We start from the raw sequence: 25,800 nt of genomic DNA, 5'->3' as shown, positions 1-25,800 counted from the left end.
GCTGCATGAAATCTAAGCAAACCCATCAATACTTCCTATCTTCCCCAACATATCCCTAGTTCCCATGGAACTAAAGAGTCACCTAACAATAATCCTTCCTCACTTACACCCCCCTAATGCCACCATCTCCCCTCCCCCGGCTTGCTTTCTCCCTCCTTTGCAACACCACGTGCCCTATCACACTCATCCCTCCCTCCATGGCCAAAGCCAGGCACCCTCACTCATCCCCTCACTGTCTGATTCCCCCTTCCGCCCTTTTGATGCTGCCTTTAACTCTCGGCCTTTTCACAAGGGACATGAATAAGGAGGCAGACAAAGCAACAGAGGGATGAATGTATGGAGATGTTAAAGGTTACAGGAACATTCAGCATCATCAAGGTGCCTCAAAAGCCAAATATTCGGGGCAACTTCTCCCTTCCTCATCATGTCACAGCAATGAAAGCATCACTTGGGCCCACTGACACAGGCACCGTTAAGACAAACAGAAATAGACTGACCCTACCCTGAACAGCTTACAGCCAAACAGATAAGAGAAAGGGTGGGAGAAAGAAAGGATAATTAACTCAATTTTACAGAAGGGGAATTATCACTCAAGAGAACGCAGAGACTTGTAGAAGGCCACATCGGGGGTCTGTGACAGACACAGAAATTGAAGCCAGATCAGAAATTGAAGCCTCAGTCCCAGTCCACTCCTTTAACCACAAGACCATCCTTCCTTTCAAGAATTAGTGCTCTAATACACAGGAGGCCTGGAATCAGTTCCATGTTCCAGTCATTCCTTACCTGGGATTTTAGATTTGCAAATCTAAAACAGTTAAAAGGAGTCATGAAAAATTCTCATTGCAGGCAAAGCCACCCTCAACCTACTCCACCTTTCCCTTTCCCCTCCCCAGCAAAGAATCATGGACTTGGGGAAAAGTGGTGCTTCCCCCACCCCCCAACCAAATTCTCTCCTAAGACTTATCCAAAAGCTCAGGAAAACACCACTCTTTCCATCACTGTCAAACATATACAGCTCTTTTTGCAATCAATCAAATAGAATTCACGCATTTGTGCCAGAGATGGACTTGTAGTAATGCACCTTTGGGGGATAAATTATTATGAAAACCTCCCTCCTCTTAAAAAAATATGTATTAATAGAGCCCCAGATCTTGCAGTTGAGTCTGCTGCTCGGCACTATGAATTAATGGCTTAGCATCGCTTGTTAATATACTTCACGCTAGGCACATTTGCCAACCTCAGTACAAAACATACAAGAAAAGGAATGGGGAGGTTGGCAGGAGGACTAGTGCCTGACAGCCAATCCCCTCCAGAAAACGGTTTCAATTGTATCTTTGCAAAATATAATAATCTCATGGTCAACAAGCCCAGGAAAAAGAAGGTGGGGATAATAAAGCAAAGCAAACACCCAACAGGTCATGGATTTATCCACTGGCAGAAACTACCTGCAGGCAGCTTAAGGGAGATAACATCTCAGATGGAGGATGCAGCCAGGCTGGTAAGCAAAAGACAAATGAAGGGTAAAAGCAAACAAAAAATAATCCCCAGCATCTCCACTTTATTATAATGCTTATAGGGACATGGAAATTGCTTTATTGGACTAGAGCAATGGTTCATCTAGCCTTGCATAGTCTCTCTGACTGTGGCCAATGCCAGATGCTTAAGACAAACGGCATAGTAACAGGGTGGCATGCCGCAGGGCCTGAAGAGCCTGAGGCTAAACCAACCCTGCTTACAGAATGAGCCCCACCTAAGAGGAATCAGGTGATTCCAGTAGAAAAGGAGCAGGAAGTGGCAGAGAAGGGGGAAAGCCCAGAAGAAGGTCTCCAGCAGGACCTTGAGTCAGCAGGGGGAAAGCCCCAGCTGAGAAAGCTTGAGAAGGGCAAACTCCAGGCAGAAGGTGCTGGGAAGCAGAAAGACAGTCCCTCAGAGAAGAGCGGCTGTGCCCAACTGCAACTGGGATGAAGGATGTGGGAGTCTGTGTTTTATTCAAAAGACATTATCTTGGGCTACCAGAAGAGAGAGACTGAACTAGGGTTGGGACCTAGAGGGCCAGTATGTACCTGAGGACTCAATACATTGGACTCCCAGGAGAGCATGTTTGAACTACCTTTGAACTGAGCAAGTTCTCAAGGGGCCCTGAGGAGAGGGAAACAGAGGCAGGTTGCCTGTAGCATGACCCTGCTTAGGCCATGAGGGGTGCACGAGAGGAGACCAACCCCACTACAGGCATGAAGTCCTTGCAGTGACGCTCGCTATCTGTGCAAGATTACATATTGTGGGAGGGGAAGGAAAACTAACTAAAGCTGTGGTCCCTCACTGCTGTGCCTGCACCGAACCCCAGTGATTTAAATGGGGGCACTGCATGGGCACAGCAGTCTGCTTCAATAGGCAGGCCCTGTTCCTGGAAGTAGTGGGCCCTCCACTCTTCACCTACCCAGACATTGCACTGTACTCATCACCTGGGTGCTCAAGGGCTACTCTCTCAGCACCTGTATAAAAATGACAGAGATGCCAAAGAAACTTGTTAAGAGGAGAATGCAGGAATTTTAGGTAGTGTGTGTGTGTGGGGGGGGGGTTGTTTGTTTTTAAGCAAAATACCTAGTTGGGGGACTGACATTCCTCCCCCGGTCCCCAATCTAGGTCACTGCTGTCTATTTAAAAAGCAGTGTGGGGGCAGAGAATCAATAATGTTTACAACAAATCACTGCCTCTCTCCCACCCTTTATTTATAACATATGAACTGTATTTAGCTTGGTCAGTGGCACCTGGCAGGGCATTAACACAAAAGGGAGCAGCTCTCAGCCAGATTTACTGAGGAACAAGAATATTTGCAGACAGAACATTTTCGTAGCCAGGTTAGTTATAGAAATGAACTACATGTAGGAGGTGCTTGGAAGATGATATAAAACCTCCTCACAACTAGAAATTAGGAGGATAAAAGGACAGGGTTCAAATGGGAAAACTTCCCCTTCATTGCCAGCCCTTCTAGCCACATATTCAAATATTTAAATAAAGCTCTAACCTCAGTTAAGAAACCAGCAAGGCCAGGCCTACACTGGTATAACTACGTCATTTAGGGGGGTGATTTTTTTACCTTAGTATTTATACCAATACAATTGTAGTGTGGATGCAATTATACCAGCAGACCTTATTCTCCTTCCCCTACAGAATAAGTTATATGGGTATGAGTATCTTTACACCAGTATAACTGCATCCACAGTGGGAAGCGAACCACTTTAACTATACCGGTTTAAGTAGAGCCATACAGCTTTTTTATATAGACCCAAATAAGGCTCAGCCGCACCCATTCCATGAAGGATAAAGAGATCCTTAGATCAAAAATGTAATCATCAGCACTGCACTATGGGGTATTAACCCTTAGAAACTTGCCAGACATATGAAGGCTGAGCATGCGTATGAACAGCTATTCTCCCAAAAGGGGGGGGGGGAGGGAGAAGAAGAGAGAATGTGTTTGTGTTCTTTATCTTCATTTCCTTACTTTAAAGAGCACATCCTTACAGTGGAGCTGTGGTTGTCAGAGTATGCCCTGCAAGGCAGAAAGTTTAAGTCCATTTCAGATTAATCTCTCCCTTCTGTTAACACTTCATGTGTAACATTGATAAGTAAGTCCCAGTAAAGTCAAAATTGGCTTTTTCCCTCTGGAGACCTAAATGGCCTTTTCAGGAAGTATAATAGCCTTCATCTCGTGAAACCATTTTAGTAGTGTAGGTGGATTTTCTCATTTCCATTTTATTACTATACATCTGTTGGCCATCCAGAGAGCAACACACACTTTATAGCCTGGTCACCAAATTACACCTGTTTGCTGAATATATGTAGGTGCAGAAATGAGGCTTAAGGGAAACACCTGTGAGATTTACTCCCCTAACGTCTAGCCAAACACGGGATTATTTTGGCCTCGCCTATATCGTATGGTTAGAAGGTACCTGTATGGATCTTACATATATGACTTGTTAACTTGGAAAGAGGCAAGATTTTGAAGGGTCAGAGAGATCCCTGGAAGAGTGCTATTGTAAGCTCTTTGGGGAAAGGAGAGTCTCTTTGTTCTGTGCTTGGACAGAGTGCAGCACAATGAAATGGGGTCCCAGTCCATGGCTGGGGCTCCTAGGCACTGCCACAATAGAAACAATAATAATAAAGATTAGTTTATGCAAGGAGTGATGTACCACTGGGAGCCCAGCTTTTAATAGCACGAACAATTCTTAGTCAACATCCCCAAGTTATTTTCTGATCTGGGAAGTAAATCCCTTCCTGCAGCCATTTAAACAGACCAGAGTTCCTGAAGATGTGAGCATCATGAACCTTTCCTGGCCATCCCACGTTGATATTGGTGAAACGCCCCTTGTGATCCACCAGTGCTTGCAGCACCATTGAAAAGTACCCCTTGCGGTTTATGTACTGGCTGCCCTGGTGGTCCGGTCCCAAGACAGGGATATGTGTTCCGTCTATAGCCCCCCACCACAGTTTGGGAATCCCATTGCAGCAAAGCCATCTTCTATGACCTGCACACTTCCCAGAGTCACTACCTTTGATAGCAGCAGGAAGTTGGGGCTATGACACTGGACCAAAGAACGTGCTGATGATTGAAGCCAGCACCTTTTTTCACAACACTTTGCTGCAGTGTTCCACATCTGGTGAGCCTGATCATTTCCAGATCCCATTTGGTGGTGGAGACCTCAGCACAATTAAAAACAAAACAAAAACCAACACTGTGCTGCTTGCAAGCTGGTATGACAGGATGGACCTGCTCTCTCCATTACCGAGAGCCTCCTCTCCATCACCTTGCACAGAAAGCTTCACTAAACCAAATCCTCACATTCAGTCACTCAAATTATTCCTTCCCTCCATGCACTTGCGTGACTCCCATTAACTGGAGGCAAATTACACAAGGGCATGAAGGGCAAGCCTTTAACTGAGACTTCTCCATTCCATACTGCAGCCAGGTCTCCAGCTGTTCCATGCTATGGGGAGCTCAGGATTACATGATCATCACAAAACAAACGGTTTAAGGGAAACTGAACTTCTGCCTCCCGGGAGCTAAGCACTAGCTGAAATAACTCAGGGAGCAGATGCTTTACTATGGCATGTGCCTGTTAAATGAAAAACCGTGTGGCAGAGACAACATACCGTAACTCCTCACTTAAAGTCGTCCCGATTAACGTTGTTTCGTTGCTGATCAATTAGGGAACATGCTCGTTTAAAGTTGCGCAATGCTCCCTTATAACGTCGTTTGGCAGCCGCCTGTTTTGTCCACTGCTTGCAGAAACAGCAGCCCGTTGGAGCGCTAGTGGTGGGGGCTTGGAACCAGGGTGGACTGGCAGCCCCCCCGTCAGCTCCCCGCTCCCCTAAGTTCCCTGTGCAGCAGCTGCCCAGCAGGCTACCAATTGCCGGCAGTTCAGCTGTCCCTCCCCGCACTGCCATGTGCTGCTCCTGCCCTCTGCCTTGGAGCTGCTCTCCAGAGCCTCCTGCTTGCTGTGCAGGGGGGGCTAATGTCAGGGTGTCCTCCTCCCCGCTGCTCTTGCACCCCATTTACCCCTTCTCCATATAGAGCAGGATGGGGACAAAGACAGAGAGCTTGGGGCAACAGCTGCTGTCTCAACTTCCTGATCAACTTAAAAAGACGATGTACTTAAGAGTGGCGTCAGCGTACTTAAAGGGGCAATGTGCATCTCTCTCTCTCTCCCCCCACACACACAGGGTGTATGTCTCTGTCTGCTATGCTGTCTCCCCTCTCTCCATTCGTGCCCCCTGGTAGAGTGTGAGGCTACATTAACAACAATGCATTAACCCTTGAGGGCTCAGCCAAAAGCTAGTTCATCATTCAGCAGTAAGGCATCCCCTGGGAAACATCCCACCCTCTGACTCCACCACCTCAACCAAGCTTCACAATCATCATCACTGTGTACACTATTAAATTGTTTGTTTAAAGCGTATACTGTGTATATATATGTTTTTTGTCTGGTGAAAAAAATTTCCCTGGAACCTAACCCCCCCCCCTGCCATTTACATTAATTCTTACAGGGAAATTGGATTTGCTTAACATTGTTTCGCTTAAAGTCGCATTTTTCAGGAACATAACTACAACGTTAAGCGAGAAGTTACTGTATTCCTTTAACAGGCGCCCCATTAAATAAGAAGCACAATCTACTTGTTTTAATAGAAAGTTTTTTCCATGCTACTTCCTACCAATGCAGTTGTTCATGACATGCTCTCAGATGCTTGCAGGAAAAATTCCTTCCCTACTGAGAGGGTCATTTACCATTGAGGCACACACTGGGTTTTTGGTTTTCCCTATGCTCCGAAATGGATACAATACTCCTCCTGAATTTGTTTGCATGCAGGGCCTTTCAAATTCCAGGTACCTCAAAGCTTTTAACAAAGCAAGGAGTTGAATGCTGTCATCTCACTTTACTACTTTCCTTGATTGCAGAAAGTCATCAGCAATCTGTGTTTCATTATTTATTAGTTAACTTGTTCTCCCCCTACTGGCTCTGCAGCATAGAGCACAAAAAATTGTGTGGGTCCTACATAAATAGTGGCTATTGCTGTACTGGATTCCCCTTATTAATTTTTGGGTTGCAGAGTTGGATATTTTTATTTAAAGAATGATAATCTGATGGGGATCTTCATCCAGATTCACAGCTATAAACCTGGCACTACACATCTTGCTGGAGCGCAGCAGAGTGAGGGGTATATGATGCTCCTTCAGCACTTCTATATAGACACTAGCATCTTGGAAGAAGTCAAGGCTCTACAACAAGGTGAACAAAAGTCAATGTATTTTTTTAAAAATAGATGTTTTTATTTAATCCGATTTTTTTAAATTGAAATTAAATACATTTTCTTTTTAAAAATCAGCCATATTAAAATAAAATATGAAATTATGACGAACTATGGTATGTCTAACTATAATCTATTAAAATAATTTTTTTAAATTACAAAAATTCTGCTGCATCAATGAGCCCACAAATGTTAACGAGTTAAAGGGCGGGGGAATTAACTTTTTAGGTCAACTCAAGCTCTATAAATACATCACAATGTCATATACTTCATTAAGTATGTATCTATATGATTTTCCATTTTTACAATTTGCAGTACTTTAGTTGATAAATCAGCTAGACACTGACAAAGTAAGGAAGCTTGTTTTCCTCTTCCAACCTGAAATAAAAGCAAGGTGGGAGAGGCTAAGATCTACAAATTCTAAAAACATGAAGGACAGGAGCCAGATTTTTAAAAGTAGTTAGGTGTCTACAGATGCAGATAGGTGTCCAGTGGGAAAGTGCCATGAGGAACATAGTTCTGACCCTAAATTAATACCTGAGTCCCTCTGAAATACTTCACTTTGGCCCTTAGGGAGAACGCTGTGACCCTTCTTGCAAATTTGAAAGAAAAAAAAGCTTTTGTAATAAAAAACAAACAAAACAAAAAATACATGATTAAAAGGCAAATTTAAAATCAATTTAGATTCTCACTAAAACTACTATAACTTTTACACTAATTAAGAATTAAACAGCACAATTATCAAAACAAGATTACAACTGCAATTGAGATAATAAATCAATGAGTTGACAACACTATGGAATAAAATCAACAAGAGACCAAATCATCGGATGAACACAAGCAAGACTTAAATACATGTGTGACGGGCTGGATCATAGAAACCCCCCTGGGACTGCCAACTGATGTGCCAAGACTACTTCTGCCCTTGCTTTCCCTGCCAGCTTGGGACTCCAGCACCCTGTCTTGCTGAGCCAGACGCACCAGTCTGCTCCAACACAGACCCAGGGTCTGAACCACGTGCCCCAAAGCTGCAGACTTAACTGAAAGCAACTTAAGAAGTGTGCCTGTCTTTAACACGCGGATGCCCAACTCCTAATTGGGTCCAAACCCCAAATAAATCCGTTTTACCCTGTATAAAGCTTATACAGGGTAAACTCATAAATTGTTCGCCCTCTATAACACTGATAGAGAGATATGCACAGCTGTTTCCCACCCCCCCAGTACTAATACACACTCTGGGTTAATTAATCAATAAAAAGTGATTTTATTAAATACAGAAAGTAGGATTTAAGTGGTTCCAAGTAGTAACAGACAGAACAAAGTGAATTACCAAGCAAAATAAAATAAAATATGCAAGTCTAAGTCTAGTACAGTAATAAAACTGAATACAGATAAAATCTCATCCTCAGAGATATTTCAATAAAAGTTTCTTTCACAGACTGGACGCCTTCCTAGTCTGGGCACAATCCTTTCCCCTGGTACAGCCCTTGTTCCAGCTCAGGTGGTAGCTAGGGAATTTCTCATGATGGTCTCCCTCCTTTGTTCTGTTCCACCCACTTATATATCTTTTGCATAAGGTGGGAATCCTTTGTCCCTCTGGGTTCCCACCCCTCTTCTCAATGGAAAAGCACCAGGTTCAAGACGGATTCCAGTTCAGATGACATGATCACATGTCCCTGTAAGACTTCATTACCCACTTGCCAGAACACACGTATACAGGAAGACTTACTAGTAAACAGAGCCATCTACAGGTAATTGTCCTGGTTAATGGGAGCCATTAAGATTCCAAACCACCATTAATGGCCCACATTTTGCAGAACTACAGCAGGACCTCAGAGTTATATTTCATATTTTTAGTTTCAGATACAAGAGTGATACATTTATACGAATAGGATGACCATGCTCAGTAGATTATAAGCTTTGTAATGATACCTTACAAGAGACCATTTGCATGAAGCATATTCCAGTTACATTATATTCTCACTCATTAGCATATTTTTATAAAATCGTATGGAGTTCAATGTCACAACATGATCAATTCTTATACATACTAGCCCTGGAAACCTAAGAAAGCATAGTCTACTTCTCAGCCCTATGAAGCAGTACTTACCCGCCTTCCTGGTTGACATTTACTAGGCCATTTCTACAACTGACTCTTTCACCGAGTAAATTCTCTCTGCTACTGTAACAAGTGATCAACAACCTCTAACATCCCTTATTAGGGGAGAGTGGTTTCTTTAAACAGTTTTACAACCCAAGGTAACACGTGATGATTTAAAATAGGATTTACTTAGAATTTGGATATTCATGTGCTATTTCTTTCACACATGCGCACACACACACACACACACACCTTAAGGGTTGGGGGGAATACAGTGGATGCCCTCATAGGAAGGTTCCAAAAAGTGAACAGGTGAAAAGGGTTACTTAGAGAAGAGACTGGCTGTTTAACTTGATCTTCAAAACATCAGTGTCAGGACTAACAACGAGGAGTCCTTGTGGCATCTTAGAGACTAACAAATTTATTTGGGCATAAACTTTCGTGGACTAAAACCAACTTCATCAGATGCATGGAATGGAAAATACAGTAGGAAGATGTATATACAGAGTACATTAAAAGAAGGGGTTGCCTTACCAATTCTAATGAGACAATTCAATTAAAGTGGGCTATTATCAGCAGAAGGAAAAATAACTTTTGTAGTAGTAATCAGGGTGGCCATTTCAAAACAGTTGACAAGAAGGTGTGAGTAACATATTGACCAGATGTCCTGATTTTATAGGGACAGTCCCAATTTTGGGGTCTTTTTCTTTTATAGGCTCCTATTACCCCCCACCCCCGTCCCGATTTTTCACACTTGCTGTCTGGTCACCCTAGAGTAACAGTAGGGGGGAAATTAGCTTGGGGAAATAGGTTTTAATTTGTGTAATGACCCATCCACTCCCAGTCTTTATTCAGGCCTAATTTGATGGTGTCCAGTTTGCAAATTAATTCCAGTTCTGCAGTTTCTCGTTGGAGTCTGTTTAAGTTTTTTTGTTGAAGAATTGCCACTTTTAAGCCAGGGAGGTTGAAGTGTTCTCCAACTGGTTTTTGAATGTTATAATTCTTGATGTCTCATTTGAGTCCATTTATTCTTTTGCGTAGAGACTGTAAGAAGGGGTAAGTGGGGTGCAGGAGCAGGGGGGAGGGGGATACCCTGACATTAGCCCCTCCTCCCCCTGCACAGCAAGAGACTGTCCGGTTTGGCCAATGTACATGGCAGAAGGGCATTGTTGGCACATGATGACATATATCACATTGGTAGATGTGCAGGTGAATGAGCCCCTGATGGTGTGGCTGATGTGATTAGGTCCTACGATGGTGTCCCTTGAATAGATATGTGGGCAGAATTGGCAATGGGATTTGTTGCAAGGATAGGTTCCTGGGTTAGTGTTTTTTTTTGTGTGGTGTGTAGTTGCTGGTGAGTATTTGCTTCAGGTTGGGGGGCTGTCTGTAAGCGAGGACTGGCCTGTCTCCCAAGGTCTGTGAGAGTGAGGGATCGTCCTTCAGGGTAGGTTGTAGATCCTTGATGATGTGCTGGAGAGGTTTTAGTTGGGGGCTCAGGTTTTAGTGTCAAGACTGCTGTTCAGGAAACCAGATGATGGTATCTCTGCTGGGTACTGTAGGCTGGCCAGTGAGTTTCCTCTGGACATTTGGCTGGTCAGGCTGGCATAGCCAATGGAATTTTTGTCTCCTCCTTCCTGAGGGAGGGAGGGGTATCGTCCCTTCTTGGCATTGTGGTGGCCAGGGAGGATTGCACCTTCTTTTGCGTTTACCTGGATCTTCAAGGTTATGATTTTGATTTGCTTCACCCCCTAGCACCTCCCCAGAGATGATCTGAGCAAATCAGAGGATCACAGGTCTAGTATCCAATAACATGGTCCACTCCAGGTTGAAGGTGGGCAAACTTGACCTTTGGTCAGTCTGGTAAGTCCCATCTCTTACTGGTAGTTCTGTAACAATATGTGTCAGCAGACCACAAACACAGATGTGCTTTGAAAATATGGGATTCAGAGGAGAAGACTCCCTGGATGAGGTTCTGGGGTACTTACAGAGTACAAATGATCCAAGTTCCTGTAGGTCCCTACATGCTCCAGACATGATGGATGACCCAATTATTATTTGTTACTTCACACATACTTCCACTCATCCATACTTCACTCTCTCAGCACTTCTTTAAATATTCTCGGCTTTTTACTGGTAAAGAATCAAAGAACTAACCATTCATAGTCTGACCAGGTGAAGGGGAAGAGAGATGAGGACAGGCAGAGTGTGTCCACCAGAGAAGAGAAGGAGGAGGAATTGCACACAGCTAGAAGTTTCAAATCAGAATCACAGAATATCAGAGTTGGAAGGGACCTCAGGAGGTCATCTAGTCCAACCCCCTGCTCAAAGCAAGACCAATCCCCAATTTTTGCCCCAGATCCCTAAATGGCCCCCTCAAGGATCGAACTCACAACCCTAGGTTTATCAGGCCAATGCTCAAACCACTTCCCTCCCCAATACCAGATACTCAAAATGGAAACTATGGAAGATACCGCTCAAGATCCAGCAGGTCCAAAGGGAAAGAGATGTGCAAGGCCACACATGTGGATGGCAGCGTGGTGCAACCTGCAAAACCCAGCTTGCCTGCAAAGAGTTATCCAACCATCCAAGGAAGATGGCTGGTCCTTGTCAGAGATTCAATAGTCAGAAGACTCGAAAGAACGTTCTGCAAGGGACAGGCAGACAACAGGATGGTGTGTTGCCTTCCTGGAGCCAAGACATGAGATTTCACTCTAAGGCTGGATAGGCTTCTGAAGTCAACTGGCAAGGATCCATTGGCGATGGTTCATATGAGCCCTAACAACACTGTGTCAAGGATATCTCACAGATAGGAGATGACTTAAGGGACCTCGAAAACATGCTGAAGAAGATGACTGTCCACGCGATTTGTCAAAGGAATTTCCTCTCCTGTGGGCGAAAGAAGGCAGAAGAGTCTAGAAGTGAACTGCTGGCTAGATAAGTGGTGTTGGGTTTGGGTTTTGTGTAACATTGGACCACCTTCTATGACTGGGCAAACTTTTTGGCCCGAGGGTCACATCAGGGTTGTGGAATGGTATGGAGGGCTGGGTAGGGAAGGCTGTGCCTCTGCAAACAGCCTGGCCCCTGCCCCCTATCCGCCCCCTCCCACTTCCCGCCTCCTGACTGCCCCCCTCAGAACTGCTGACCCATCTAACCCCCCCCTGCTCCTTGTCCCCTGTTCACCCCCTCCTGGGAACCCTGCCCCTAACCGTCCCCCCAGGACCCCACCCCCTATCCAACCTCCCCCTGCTCCCTGTCCTCTGACTGCTCCAACCCCTATCCACACCCCTGCCCCCTGACAGGCCCCCCGGGACCCCCAACCCATCCACTCTCCGAACTCCTTGTCCCCTGACCACCACCCCCAGGACCCCACCCCCTATCCAACACCCCCTGCTCCCTGTGTCCCCCCTCCCGGGACCCTCCAACCCCCCACCCCCTATCCAACCCCCACTGCTCCCTGTCTCCTGACTGCCCCCCGGGACCTCCTGCCCCTTATCCAACTCCCCCTCACCCCCGCCCCCTTACCAGGCCGCTCAGAGCGGCAGGATAGGCTTATTGGAAAGCCTGGGAGGTGGGCGGGAACAAGCTGCACTACCCGCATGGTGGCATACCTGCAGGGGACGGGAGACAGCGGGGGAGGGGATGGGGACTAGCCTCCCCGGCCGGGAGCTCCAGACAGTCCCGTGGCCCGAATGTGGCCCACAGGCCATAGCTTGCCCACCTCTGTTCTATGAGAAGAAGAAGAAGAGGCTATATAGTTTGGATGGTCTCCACCTCAGTAGGAGGAGGACCAATCTCCTTGGGACAGTGCTGTCTAGAGTAATCAGGAGAACATTAAACTAATATCAAAGAGGGAGAGCAATATGAGGAAAGATATGAGAACTCAGCACAAAATTGAGATGTTCAGAACAAAATTAGCCACGGAATCAAAGGACAAGAGGAAAAGAAATTCCTGAATTGCCTGTGCACCAATGCTAGGACTCTGGGTAGAAAACAAAAGGGATGAGAATTGCTCATTTATGAGCATAAATTCAGTCTAGTTAGTTTTTCTGAAACTTGGTGAGAAAATTCACACTATTGGAATGTTAAAATCAATGGATAAACCCTATTTAGGAAGGATAGAGTGGGCAAAAAGGGAAGGGGAGTGGCACTCTATGTCAAAAATAGCATTACCTTTTTCCGAGTCACTGATAACTTGAAAGAAAATAATTTTGAATGCTTATGGATCAATGTGTGGCAGAAGCCCCAAGCCCATGGGTGGATTTGGGAGGATACTGAGGGGCTGTACCCCCCAAACTGCAGTGCCAGGGCAGGGCAATCCTGGGGGCAGCTCCACCTCACCCCTTCCCTCCCCACCCTAAGGCCCCGCCCCTTGGCCAGGTCAGAGGCAGGAAGCCAGAGCCAGGCACTCCAGGGCGGCTGCTTTTGTTGGTGCCATGGAGCAGGTAGCAGCGTTCCCCTCCATGCACCCTTACCTACCCCCGCCCCGCCTGCACCCTGAGCTATACCCCTCACTGCCCACAGCCCCTAGCTACCATCCTGCCTGCACCCTGAGCAGTTTTTAAACTTTGTGAGCTGAGCCCCCGCTTTGATTTATAATTTTTATTTGTATCCCCCCCTCCCACCAAACCAGACAGGCTGGGTGCCTGCTGAGGTGAGTCAGGAGATGGATGTGGTGCTCCCTCCCTGGGTCCCACCCCCCAAAATAGAAGTCAAACTATTCCTATGCCCAAGCCCCCCAGCTCCCTGCAAGGCTAAAGACCAAAGCCTCCCCCACCCAATGGCTGAAGCCCAGAGGCAACCCCCCTTCGCCATCCCACTGGGCCTTAGAGTTTTTATAGCATGTTGAGGGGGGCTCAGAAAGAAAAAGATTGAGAACCCCTGGCTTAGATAACAAGTGATCATGACTTGATCACATATGTTATGCGCAAGCAGACTGGTAATTGATACATATTTGGTGCTTTAATAGGGCCCATTTGACAAAGCTGAAAACAATTACAAGTTAAATCAGCTGGGAGGAAAAATTTAATCAGAAAAACACGAATGATAATTGGGAATCATTTAAGAACACCTTACTAGATGCCCAAAAAGCCACAATTGAGAAAGGAGGCCATACTAGTTTAAAAAAACAACCTGCTTTAGAAGGGAAGTGAAGACAGCTATAAAAAAATTATATATAACTAACAGAAGAAAGGGGACGTTAATAGTAATGAATATAAATCAGAAGTTAGGAATTGTAGAAAATTGATAAGAGAAGAAAAGGGACAGAGAAATTTAGGGCCAGCAGAGTTAAGGACAATAAGTAGTATTTTTAAAAATATATTTGGGACAAAGAGAGTCCAGACAATGGTATTATTCCACTATGACATGGAAATGGCAGAATTATCAATAATAATGCAGGAAAGGCCAGAGTGTTTAATAAAATATTTCTGTTCCATTTCTAAGGAAAAAACAGATTATATAGTCTCATCATAGGGTGATAACACTCTTTCTATTCCACAAGTATCCCAGATGAAGTTAAACAACAGCTACTAAAGTTAGACAGTTTTAAATCAGAAGGTCCAGATAACTTGCTTCCAAGAATTTTAAAAGACCTGTCTGAGGATCTTGCTGGACCATTAATATTGATTTTCATTAAGTCTTGGAGCACTGGAGAAATTCTACAAGGCTGGAAGACAGATGAGTAAAGGGATGACCCAGTAATTATAGGCCTATCAGCCTGACATTTATCCCTGGCAAGGTAACAGAGCGGCTGATATGGGACTCAATTAATAAAGAATTAAAGGAAGGTTATGTAATTAAAACAAATCAACATGGGTTTATGGAAAATAGATCCCGTCAAACTAACTTGATATCTTTGATAAGACTGCAAGTTTGGTTGATGAAGGCAATAGTGCTGATGTAATATACTTTGACTTGATACCACACAACATTTTTATTAAAAAACGAGAACAATATAAAATTAACACTGTGCAGATTAGAAACTAGCTAACTGATAGATCTCAAAATGTAATTATAAATGGTGAATCATCGTCTATCACATGTATTTCCAGTGGGGTCCCTATGCCATTGAACGTTTTGATCAATGACCAGGAAGAAAACATCATCAGAAATCATCACTGATAAAATATGAGGATGACACAAAAACTTTGGGATTGGTAAATAATGAGGAGGGCATGTCACTAATTCAGAATGATCTGGATTGCTTGGCAACCTAGGCGCAAAATAACAATACGTATTTTAATACGGCTAATTATAAATGTATACATCTGGGAACAAAGACTGTAAGCCACACTAATGTAATGGGGGACTTTATCCCAGGAAGCAGTGACACGGAAAAAGATTTGGGGATCCTGGTGGATAATCAGCTGAACATGAGCTCTCAATGTGACTCTGTGGCCAAAAGAGCTAATGTGATCCTGGGATTTATAAACAGGGGAATCTCAAGTAGGAGTAGAGAGGTTATTTTACCTCTGTATTTGGCATTCGTGCAACCGCTGATGGAATACTGTGTCCAGTTCTGGTGCCCACAATTCAAGGACGTTGATCAACTGGAGAAGGTTCAAAGAAGAGCCACAAGAATGATTAAAGGATTAGTAAATATGCTTTACAATGATAAACTAAATAGATTGAACTTTTTGAATCAAACAAAGAAAAGGTTAAGTCTACAAGTATCTACACAGGGAACAAGCAGTTAATAATGGTCTCTTCAGTCTAGTAGAGAAAGGTATAACACAATCCAAAGGCTGGAAGTTGAAGATGGACACATTCAGACTGGAAATAAGGCATAAATTTATAACTGCGAGAGTAAATAATCATTGGAACGATTTATCAAGGGTTGTGGTGAATTCTTCATCACTGACAATTTTTAAAATCAAGATTGGATTTTTTTTTTTTCTAAAAAAGACATGCTTTAGGAATTATTGTGGGGAAGTTTATGGCCTATGTTATATGGGAGGTCAGAAAAGAGGATCAGAATGGTCTATTCTGGACTTGGAAAGGGTCATCTCTAAGCAAAACAGCTGTCAAATTCTGTTAAAATTATTTAAGCTAAAGAAATAGTAAGAGTTTGCAGAACAAGAAAATTGAACTTTATAGACTAGGCCTTGCTGAAATAGGCCCATTTCCCTCATAGTGCCTATCTGTATATTTAGATACCTAAATAAGTTTAAAAATCTGGCCCATAGTGACCAGAAACATTCAGTTAACAGCTGTTTAATAAATCAGTTAATTTTTAATGTGTTTTGATAGGGGAAAAAAGTAAATTTATGTATTCTACCATTTAAGGTAGTTTCGTTTAATTAATCAACATTATTTTTAAAATACTGTTTTTGTGCTTTTTAATTGAATTCCCATTTTCATCCAAACACAGTTCATCACAGATCACGAGGAAAAAAGTTATCACTCAGTAAATAAGAAATTAATCATTCATCAAATGAAAAATAAATGTATGTTAATTATATAATTGCTTAAATAAGTCAGTGTGTGTAGATATGGTGTATCCGCCTGGTTAACAAAAAAGTAACAAATTTACTATAAAGGCTATATATAGCTGAAAATTGGTGTGTTTGAATGGTTATACCAACCAATGAGAATGAACCCCTCTTTAGGAATACAACTAAAGTACAAAAGCAAAACAAGATTAAAGTAGATGATTTAAATCAAAGTTTCCTGCCTACTGATTTAAATCATAATTAGAGTCAGATTTAAATCAATCCCCCCTGCTCCACATTGCAGGCATCAGCCTTTTACTGCAGGGAAGGAAGAACGACGCTCCTTTAAGACTCAGTCATTGCTACTTTTTAAAATCAGGCATTCATCTCCTGTAACAAGGTATAGACAACCTCCACTTCCCCAGGGGTTAAATGCACACTGCCTCCAGTATTCTGCAACATTCCCAGCAGTGACATTAAGAGTGGAAACAAGAATCAACCCTAAGCATCCCAAATTACAGTGTGCTGCACTGTTCTCTCAAGTCACTGGGACTGATGTTTGCAATTGCAAAGAAGGAAAAGCTGGCCGATTCCCACTCAGCAAAGAGGTCAGCTTTGGCAACCGCTGATATTGTGATAAGTTTCATCACCGCAGGCCCATGAAAGAGTCATGACTGTAGTTGACCAATGAAGAAATATTAAATAAGTACCACATGCTTCCCAATTGCTTTAAGACACAATGCAGCATAAAGAACAACAACAGGACAACTGTGCAGCTGCCTGAATGGATCATGATTTAGGTATTTGGTTTGCAATTGTATCTCACAACAAAGCAATAAAACCACACACAGTAGAAGGCAAGAGAATAAAGAGATGCAAAATGACAGTACCGAAACAGGATGTAGGATCACCACAAATCTGGTGAGAGGTGGAGGACACAGCTGCAACTTAAGGTACAGGGGCTTTTCTCCATATAAGCTCTGATTGAGTTACTCCCAGGGCTCTGATCTGATAATACTGCCTTATGGTACATCCAGGACTCCCCAGGTCACTTAAAGGATACAATCAACCTCCTTATATACCTTTCCCTGCCTCTCAGACGCTCATACTCACAGCCCTCACACCACTGTCTTACATTTATTACCTTCCCCTTCCCATCAGATTTACACCCTCTGCCTCCATAATAGCTACATGTAATTCTTGCCATGCTGAGGAACTGCCACATGTCCTAATAAGTATAAGACAGTTTATTGATTTAGTTAACAATAAGACATATGTAGTTAGGAGGTAGTAAGGCCAGATGATGCAATGGCATAGTCCAAAACCCTTTTATAGCAGGAGTTAGGGGTTCAAATCCCACCTTCTGCAACACACACAAAAAATGAGTTTGATAGCTTCCTCCTACTCCCAATTTAGGGCCTCATTCTGCGCCGGGGGTAGTCTGCTCCTGAAGGGTAGTGGGGCCTCTTGGTCAGCCTGCCCAGTCATGTGCCATTGCTCTTTCAGAGTCTGAAAGGTTTTATATACAGACCTGGGAGATACTGAGGAGAGAGGTAGTGGTCTCAGTAGAAAAATGTGTTCGGGCGGGAGGGGGAGAATCCTGTTACTGTTTTTTTTTAAGGGCAAAGGGCCAGGTGCAATGCAGAAAGGATGGGGCAGGGCCCCTCCCTCACATAACTGGGGATGAGCTCGGAGAAGGGGACCAGCATAAATACTGCCTCTTCCCTCAAAGCAAGGCAGACACCAGAAGACATCAGCAGGGCAAGGCTAGCCTGCTGAGCAGCCTGATTAAGGAAAAGGGGTCAGCCAAAGGAGGCTAATCCATTATTCAGCTCCAGAGAGGAGAGCTGAGGGGTCGTGCGTAAGAAGGAAGCGAAGGACTAATTAATACAGTCCATTTCCAAGAAGGAGAGCTGGGACTCCTGCTTAAGGAAGGACTGAAAAGGAATAAACCGGAAAAGGCACTGGGGAGGGTTCCAGAAACAAAGGCTGTTTCCACACATATGGAAGAAGGAAGGAACCAGAGAAGACAAATGTCCTAGGTATATCTGAGTAAGGTCCTTCTTATGCTTATGGCTGTCATTAATAAATGAGACCTTTGGGAAAAAAGAGTGAGGGCTTTAGATTAAAAAAAAATAGATCTGTCTAGACTTTTTTATAACCCAGGTGATGGAAAGTAAAGCTTACCTATGGCGCCATGCCTGACCAAAAGGGGGCACACCTGGGTGACCTCCATGTCATCACAGACCAAAGCCACTGAAGTCAATGGAAAGATTCCATTCCAATGAGCTTTGGCTCAGGCCCTTTAACTTCACTGAAATCTGGCACAAGTAACATTCTTTTTGCTCAAGGAGGCCAAGTGCTGAAAGAACAAAGGATCATGTGAATCAGAATTGGCGTGTAGTATTGGCAAAACTGAGGGAGACACTTATGGTATTGTCTGCTCAGAAAGAGAAAGAAGCCTTTTTTGAAAATAAAAATTCAAGTGTCACTGAATTCAGTCCCCATGAAAAGGCTCCTCCTCCTTTAATTATCTAGTGTATGTTCTGGACAAGGAATGCATTACTTTTTACTATTAGCAGACTCAGTTTAATTTCATTCCTACAAGAAAGGCTTGTAAGATATGATGGAGAAAATGTCAGGAACACTATAACTAATGGTACAAATTTCAATGGCAATTATTTCCTAGCAATCATTTTATCATTTGCAGGGTTTCGCAGCATAGGTCAAACAGCTGTTTCTTCTTATACCCCTCAAGCCATATGAAGTGCAAAAAGAAAGGGGAAAAAAAAACAACCATGCCTAGGAAAACAAAGTAACATCATTGCTGGTTTTGCGAAACAAAAGTGAATTGGTGGATTATCTTTCTAAAGTAGATTTATCTACACAACCTCTGTTTGACATCTTAGTCCTTAACTCCATTTAAAATTTAAAAAAATCACTTTATACAGTTAGTTATTTTACACACACACACACAATACCTTTGTTAAAATTCCCTCAACAGTCTTAGTGGGGTGACATTATACCCATTCATTTACTGGAGGAGAAAGAAAATCATTTGGTATTCAGTAATGAGGAAGGCAGCTCAGCTGTGGGGCTGCTTTGGAGACAAGATGTGGCTTCCCTAATGCAACAGACAAGTTCCCAGTGATCAAACCAACTTCCAATATATATATTGTTTACCCTGTGGTTTTCCTTCTATGTTTACTACCATACTCTATGGCTCTGATACAAAGCCCTTTGAAGTCAGTGGGCTTTGAATCAGGTCCTAAAAAGAGCAGTCCCAACTATACATAAAATATTCTGAACCTGCACCTTTTTTGTAGGGGAGGAAATTACTTACTTCTACTACTTGAAACTATTCACAGTGCTTTACCTGCATCTTGCTCATTGCTATTTTCCCAGCAACCAGATAGATTCTACCTCCCCATCCTAAAAGAACAGTGACACGTTATACCCCATATTCTTCACAGAAATATGGTTATGATACAAATATGGCATAACTAAGATATACTTTATGCAAGATGGCTCATGTAAGATATCACTGGAAAGGTTATTATTTACTAAATTAGATTATCCAATTTGTATGCATGTATCATTTCTGTATCTAAAGTTAGGAATATTGACTATGTAACAATTACAACTGTGTGTGCAGTGGGGTGGAGGGAAATGCCCTCCAGATAGTAGGCAATCCTCCTGAATGACCCATTTAAGAAGGGCAATAGAACTCTGAAGATACAAATCTCCCACCTTCCTGGGATGCTGTATTGACACTACAAGGTAAGGTGATAATGTCACCTGATGGAAAATACCCCCTTGGACACTGCTGGTGTCCCCCCTTTGCCACTGTAGGGAGATGGGGATCAAACAAAGGATTCCCACCTTAGGTAAATCCTTTTTAAGGGCTGAGGAGGAGGTTGATCTGGACTCTCCTCCACTGCCTACCCAAGAAGAAAGACTGCTGAAAGTTCCTGAGGGGAAAGGCAGGGGTGAGTCCAGATTGAGAGAGGGGTCCAGTCCATAAGAAGAGATAACTGGAACTCTAAGCTACAGAAACTCTGCATCCTGCCTAATTCAATATTTAGGGTGAGAAATTACATTTTGTAACCTGTTTCGTTAGTGAATCAAGCTTAGTTTGTGTGTTTTGTTTCATATGCTTAGTAATCTGCTTTGTTCAGTTTGCTATCCCTTATAATCCGTTAAAATCTGTCTTTTATAGTTAATAAACTTATTTCTTGTTTATAACATAACCCAGTTTGTGCAATCCATATCTGGGGTGGGGTGTGCATATCTCTCTTCACATTGAGGGAGAGGGAGAATTTTTATGGAGTTTGTGCTGTATAGATTTTTCTATACAGCGCAAGACAATATACCTTTGGGTCTGCACTCCAAGGGAGGTGGGCACCTAAGTGCTGGGGCACATTCCTTAAGAGGAGTCTTCCCAGAGCTGATCTCAGTGTTGGTGTCTTTTTGCAGCTGGGTGTGGCCCTGACTCTGCGTGCACTAGAGGAGGCTTAAGAGCCTGGCTTAGCAAAACAGGGTAAAGGGGGCCCAGGCTGGCGGAACAGGAGGGCTCAGTGGTATCCCAGTACATCAACTGGCACCTTAAAGGGGAGCAATCTGTGCAAATCATATGTGACTGAAAGAGTTTGATTTCGAGACTAAATTAGTGCACAACTTTCATACTGGCACTGCAATCAGTATTCTCCAATGGAAGTTATTTACAGCTATTGGGGATGCAGACAGCAAAAAAGATGTCTCTCTGGAAATATCAGATTTATTTACAGTAGCATTTACAGTCGGGTGGATGCAGCGGAGCTCGAGCCTTCCGCTTGCCTCGCTTCCCCTGGACTAGGGTCCAGCCCTCCATAGCATCATCTGGGGGCTGGTTAGCAGGGGTCGTGTCGGGGGGCGGAGGCGACGGTTTAGGGGTTCGGGGAGGTAGCGGTGGGGCAACGTGAGGGGTGGGGGCTTCTCCTTGGGGAGGGCCCTCTCTTGTACCCGATAATATCCTTGCCACACCCTCCTCCATGGGCTCTATTGGGTTGGTACTAGCAAGGGTGGAAACCCCTTGCTCGCCCGGGCATTGTAGGGAAGGTATCTCTTGGGCCCGGACGGGAGCAGCGATGGGTCGAGTAGGAGGAGGGTTGGTTTCTGGTACTGGGCAGCCAGGGGCGTCGGCAGCGACGGGGCCGATGTCCTGCCGGGTCTCGGGGGTTTCGGGTGCCCCTCCCCCCCGAGCCAAAGGGCAGTCTCTGCGGACGTGCCCCGCTGAGCGGCAGAGGTAGCACCGGGCCTCTCCGGTAGAATAAAAGACCCGATAGCGGGCTCCCTCGTAGGGGACTAGAAAGGACCCCTCAAGTGCCTCTCCGTCACGCGCCCCTGCCGGTGGTAGAAGCTGCACTTGCCGGCGGAACGAAAAAATGTGACGGAGGGTGGGGTCCTTGCAGCCCAACGGGAGAGGGCTGATGACAGAAACAAGTTTCCCCAGGGTGGAAAGAGCGGGTAACAGGGCAGCATTGGGTAAGAAGGGAGGAACGGAGGTAAGGACGAGGCGAACGCCCAGGTCTTCTAACAATTCTAGGGGGACAAACACCCCCCCTATCGTCAGGCCCCTCTCCACCGCCTCCTGGGCGGCATCCTCCGAGGCTAAGAAGAAAACAACCTTCCCATACATCTTGGAGGCCGCCACAATAGCCGTGGGTCCTACCACCTTCGCCAACGCCTGCACGTATGTCTCCACGTGGGGCGAGGCGGGCACCAGGAGGCAACGGACGCCGTGCTGCCTGGTCAAGGCGGGGAAAGGGCCTCAGCCGCTGGTGATGGTGGCGGAGGCGGGGGGGGGCGAGATGACGAGGCGGCAGGCAGCGGGGAGCCCGCTGCCGCCCGGGCATACGTCCTGGGGGCCGGGGGAGGGACAATCGCAGAGCTGGTGGAGGGAAACGCTGGGAGGGGCGCCACGGTTGATGACGAGGCCGCAGCGGTGGGGGCAGCCCCTGCCATGGAGGGCTCAGTGGTTTTAGCGGGGCCCTTTCCTTTCCACCCGCCCTGGCCCTTCTGGTGAACCGGGGGGGGTTTCCTAGAATCTGGGGGGGGGGGGGGTGGGTGCAGCAGCAGCAATCACCCTGGTGCCTCCTGCTACCGGTGCCCCAGCAGGGGGGGTGGCAAGTACCTTAACAATAGTAGTGGGGGGGACCTTGGGGGTTGGGCAGGGGTGGTGGTGGGGAAGGGACAACTAATTTTATTAAAGCAGTCTCGCCCCTCTCGTTCCCCGCCATTGTGAGCAGGGAGAGACAGGGAGACACCGGAAGGAGAAGGGGGGAGGGGAGAAGGCGGAATAGCCCCTCCTTCCGCTGGCTGCGGACGGGAAGGGAAAAAATGCCGAGGGAGGGGGGCTGGGAGGAGGGGGGGAACAAAATCGGGGTCCAGTAAAAGGGGCAAGTTGTGGGATAAGCAATCCGGGGGGGGGGGGTGCAGACCCACACACGTTTGTCCAAAGAGTCTCGGTTGGTCGGTTGTTAGGTCCGGTCCGGAAGGCAAAGTTCAAAGCAAACAGCTGGATCCGAAGGGAGATGGCAGATTGCCAGCAGGGACAGACTGCGGGGGGGCCGTAACAGTTGTAATAACGATGGGGGGGTAGGGGCACCGATGGATCGGGGGTGGGGGTCTCCACGCCACACCCCCTGTGCCGCCACAAACGCAAGTAGTCACAGTCAAACTCCCCCCCACGAGAGTATAATTCAGAAAGTTACTCAATCTTACGGCCTTCGTCACAATGATTTATATTATTTCTTCTGTCTGATGAAATCTCCGTCTCCGGCTGTGTTGGCTGTGTTCCAAGTCCTCCGGTATGTTAAGAATGTTGTAAGGTCCGAGCTGCTGGCAAAACGGCTGGGTCTGGGGGTTTCCACTCCCCCCTCCGGACAGCAAAATCGGCAATCTTCCCCCCCCTCCTCCGGGGGCTCAGCTGAGGCAAATAGCTGCGCCCGAAAGCAGGCGTGGGGGGGGATGGCCGGCGAAGGACGTAGACGGAAAAAAAACACAAAAAATGAAAAGAAAAAACAAAAAAGTGTCTGGCCCGGTCGGGGGGGGGACTATGGCAGGTGCAAAAAGTAAGAAAAATCCGGGCCAGGGGGCTTTAGGAAAGAATAGAAAGCAGATAGCTGAGGAGCAAGCAAAAGACGTTCCGTTTCCTAACAGGGAAGGTTTTTTTTTTTTTTTTTTTTGAAACAAAAAGAAAGTTTATTGGTAACGCTTACAGAATTACCAAAGAAAACAAAACAACTATGCAACAAAACAACGCAATCAGAAGGTATAACACAGCAGCTTTCAGGAGGGAGAAGTGTTCAGGCTAGCCTGGGCCCAGAGCGGGGGGGCTTCCTCGACACTCGTGGTCTTCCACCCTCCTGAGTTACCTGGTGGCCTAGAGCGGGGGGGCTTCCTCGACACTCGTGGTCTTCCACCCCCTCGAGTTACCCAGTGCCGCGCCCAGTGTCACCGATCCTCCCTCTCCTGAGAGTGCCCGGTAAGATGGGCACGGCTGCGGGGTGGGCGGTTTAGGGAGGGGGGGGGTAGACACCCATGTATTATAGGACCCCTCCTAGATGACAGGAAAGATGGTATCCACAGCGGCAATGGCTGGGGCTGGCGTCTCTCGCTCTTCCCCTCAATCAAAGGGTCAGACGGAGGGAACCGGACGGGGTCACCGAGCAGAGAACCCCAGACAGCGCCCACCGCTCCTCGAAAGCTTCAAGGGAGTCGGTGGACGCCGCCCAGAGGAACTCCGCTCGGATACGTGAGTGTACTGAGGAGCGGAAAACGGCCCCACAATCGCAGGACGTTTCATGGGCCAACCTCCTCTCTCTGGTTTTGTAAATGGCTGTTTTAGCCAAAGCTAGGAGGAGGTTGACCAGAAGATCCCGCGACTTTGTGGGGCCACGAATGGGAAGTGTATAGATAAAAAGGTGGGGGGAAAAATGAAGCCAGAAGCGTAATAAAATATTTGTGAGGAGCCGGAAAAGGGGCTGCAATCTGGCGCACTCTAAATACACGTGCACCAGGGCTTCCCTCACATTACAAAAAGGACAAGTGTCCGGAATGGGGGTAAACCGTGTCAAAAACACGCCCGTGCTCACAGCTCCGTGAAGGAGCCGCCAACTGATGTCCCCGACGGGCCTTGGGACCAGGGTGGAATACAGGCTGGCCCACCGAGGTTGCTCACCCTCCAAAGGTGGCAGGAGATCCCGCCACTTTGTATCGGGGCGGGACACCAGGGTGTGGGCGTGAAGGGTGTGAAGCGTAAGTGTATATAAATATTTCCGTGAAGCAATTTGAAAGCTAACCGGCTGCAGTTCGTGCAGCCGGCTTGCAGTGAAAGGGTGAGGGGTGTGTTGGGATCTATGGGGTGGGGGCCCGATGGAAAGGTCCGGCGGGCCTGGGGTAAGGGATGGGCGGGGTGTGCCCTCGCACAAGGCTCGGCTAACATAAGCCCGAGCAGCGGGGGTCAAGGCGGCCTTCACCTCCTGAAGTACGCGCCGGGGGGTACGGAGGCTGGAGAGCCCCATGCGCCGAGCGAGCATCAGGGGATCCAGCCAGTCTCTCCGGTCGTAGTCCAGGAGGTCTCCGACCCTCGTAACTTCCGCCAGGACCAACCTCTGGCGCACCGAGCGGGACTCCGCCACCTGCACACGGAGCTGGGGGTTGTGTAGCAGGGGCTCCGTGAGGAGATCTGCCCCCACGGTGGCCGCCACGGACCTGGTTGTTAGAAACAATTTCCAGGTCCGGAGGAGGTCCTGGTAGAAGACCGGCAGCCCGGAGAGGTCTCGCGGAAAACCCCTCGAAGAAAGATAAAAGAGCTGCCGGTCATATCGAAACCCTTGGAAACGGCGCAGGAAGGCGTGCGCCAGTATGCTCCACGCCGAACTACTTGCACTATAAAAGAGCCTCTGCAGGGCCTGGAGGCGGAAGACGCGGACCTGAGTGTACAGACACTTCAGGCCCTGCCCTCCTTCCTTCAGGGGTAGATGAAGAACTCCAACAGGGGCCCAGTGCATTCCTGACCAAAAGAACTCTAGAATCAATCTCCGGAGATGGGTCAGGAAACCCGGGGCCGGGGCTAGGGTGTTGAGCCGGTACCAGAGCGTGGACAGGACTAGTTGGTTAAGCACCAGTGCTCTCCCTCGGAGGGAGAGACATCGAAGAAGCCTCGTCCATCTCCGAATCCGCTCTATCACCCCGCCCTCTAAATTTTGCCAGTTCTCCGGCAGGGAAGGATGCGTGGCGGAAAGGTAAACGCCGAGATAGAGCAGTGGACCCGCACTCCACCGGATGGTCTGAAGTGCGGGTGGGAGGGAGCTCACCTGCCGCCAGTCCCCCACCGCCAAGCCAGAGCTCTTGACCCAGTTGACTCGGGCGGAGGAGGCTGCCGAATAGATGGCTTGGCATGCCTCTACTCGCGCCAAG

The 25,800-nt window shown here is 46.4% G+C and overlaps 1 protein-coding gene across 3 annotated transcripts in view; it reads right to left on the bottom strand.

Moving 5' to 3' along the window:
* TSPAN4 (tetraspanin 4) overlaps window positions 1-25,800 on the bottom strand; it is a 658,755-nt gene that overhangs the window by 538,964 nt on the left and 93,991 nt on the right. Inside the window, exon 1 of one of the 3 annotated variants that reach the window (XM_084632558.1) lies at window positions 23,101-23,179. The exons of the other annotated variants lie outside the window; for them this stretch is intronic. The gene's annotated coding sequence lies outside the window, so the exon portion shown is untranslated. Of the gene's footprint in view, window positions 1-23,100; window positions 23,180-25,800 lie in introns of those variants that run through there. 3 annotated transcript variants of the gene reach the window in all.

The sequence above is a fragment of the Lepidochelys olivacea genome (assembly GCF_965140295.1).
Source record: "Lepidochelys olivacea isolate rLepOli2 genome assembly, chromosome: 6".
Lineage (NCBI taxonomy): Eukaryota > Metazoa > Chordata > Testudines > Cheloniidae > Lepidochelys > Lepidochelys olivacea.
This window is presented reverse-complemented; position numbering and strand designations above follow the sequence as displayed.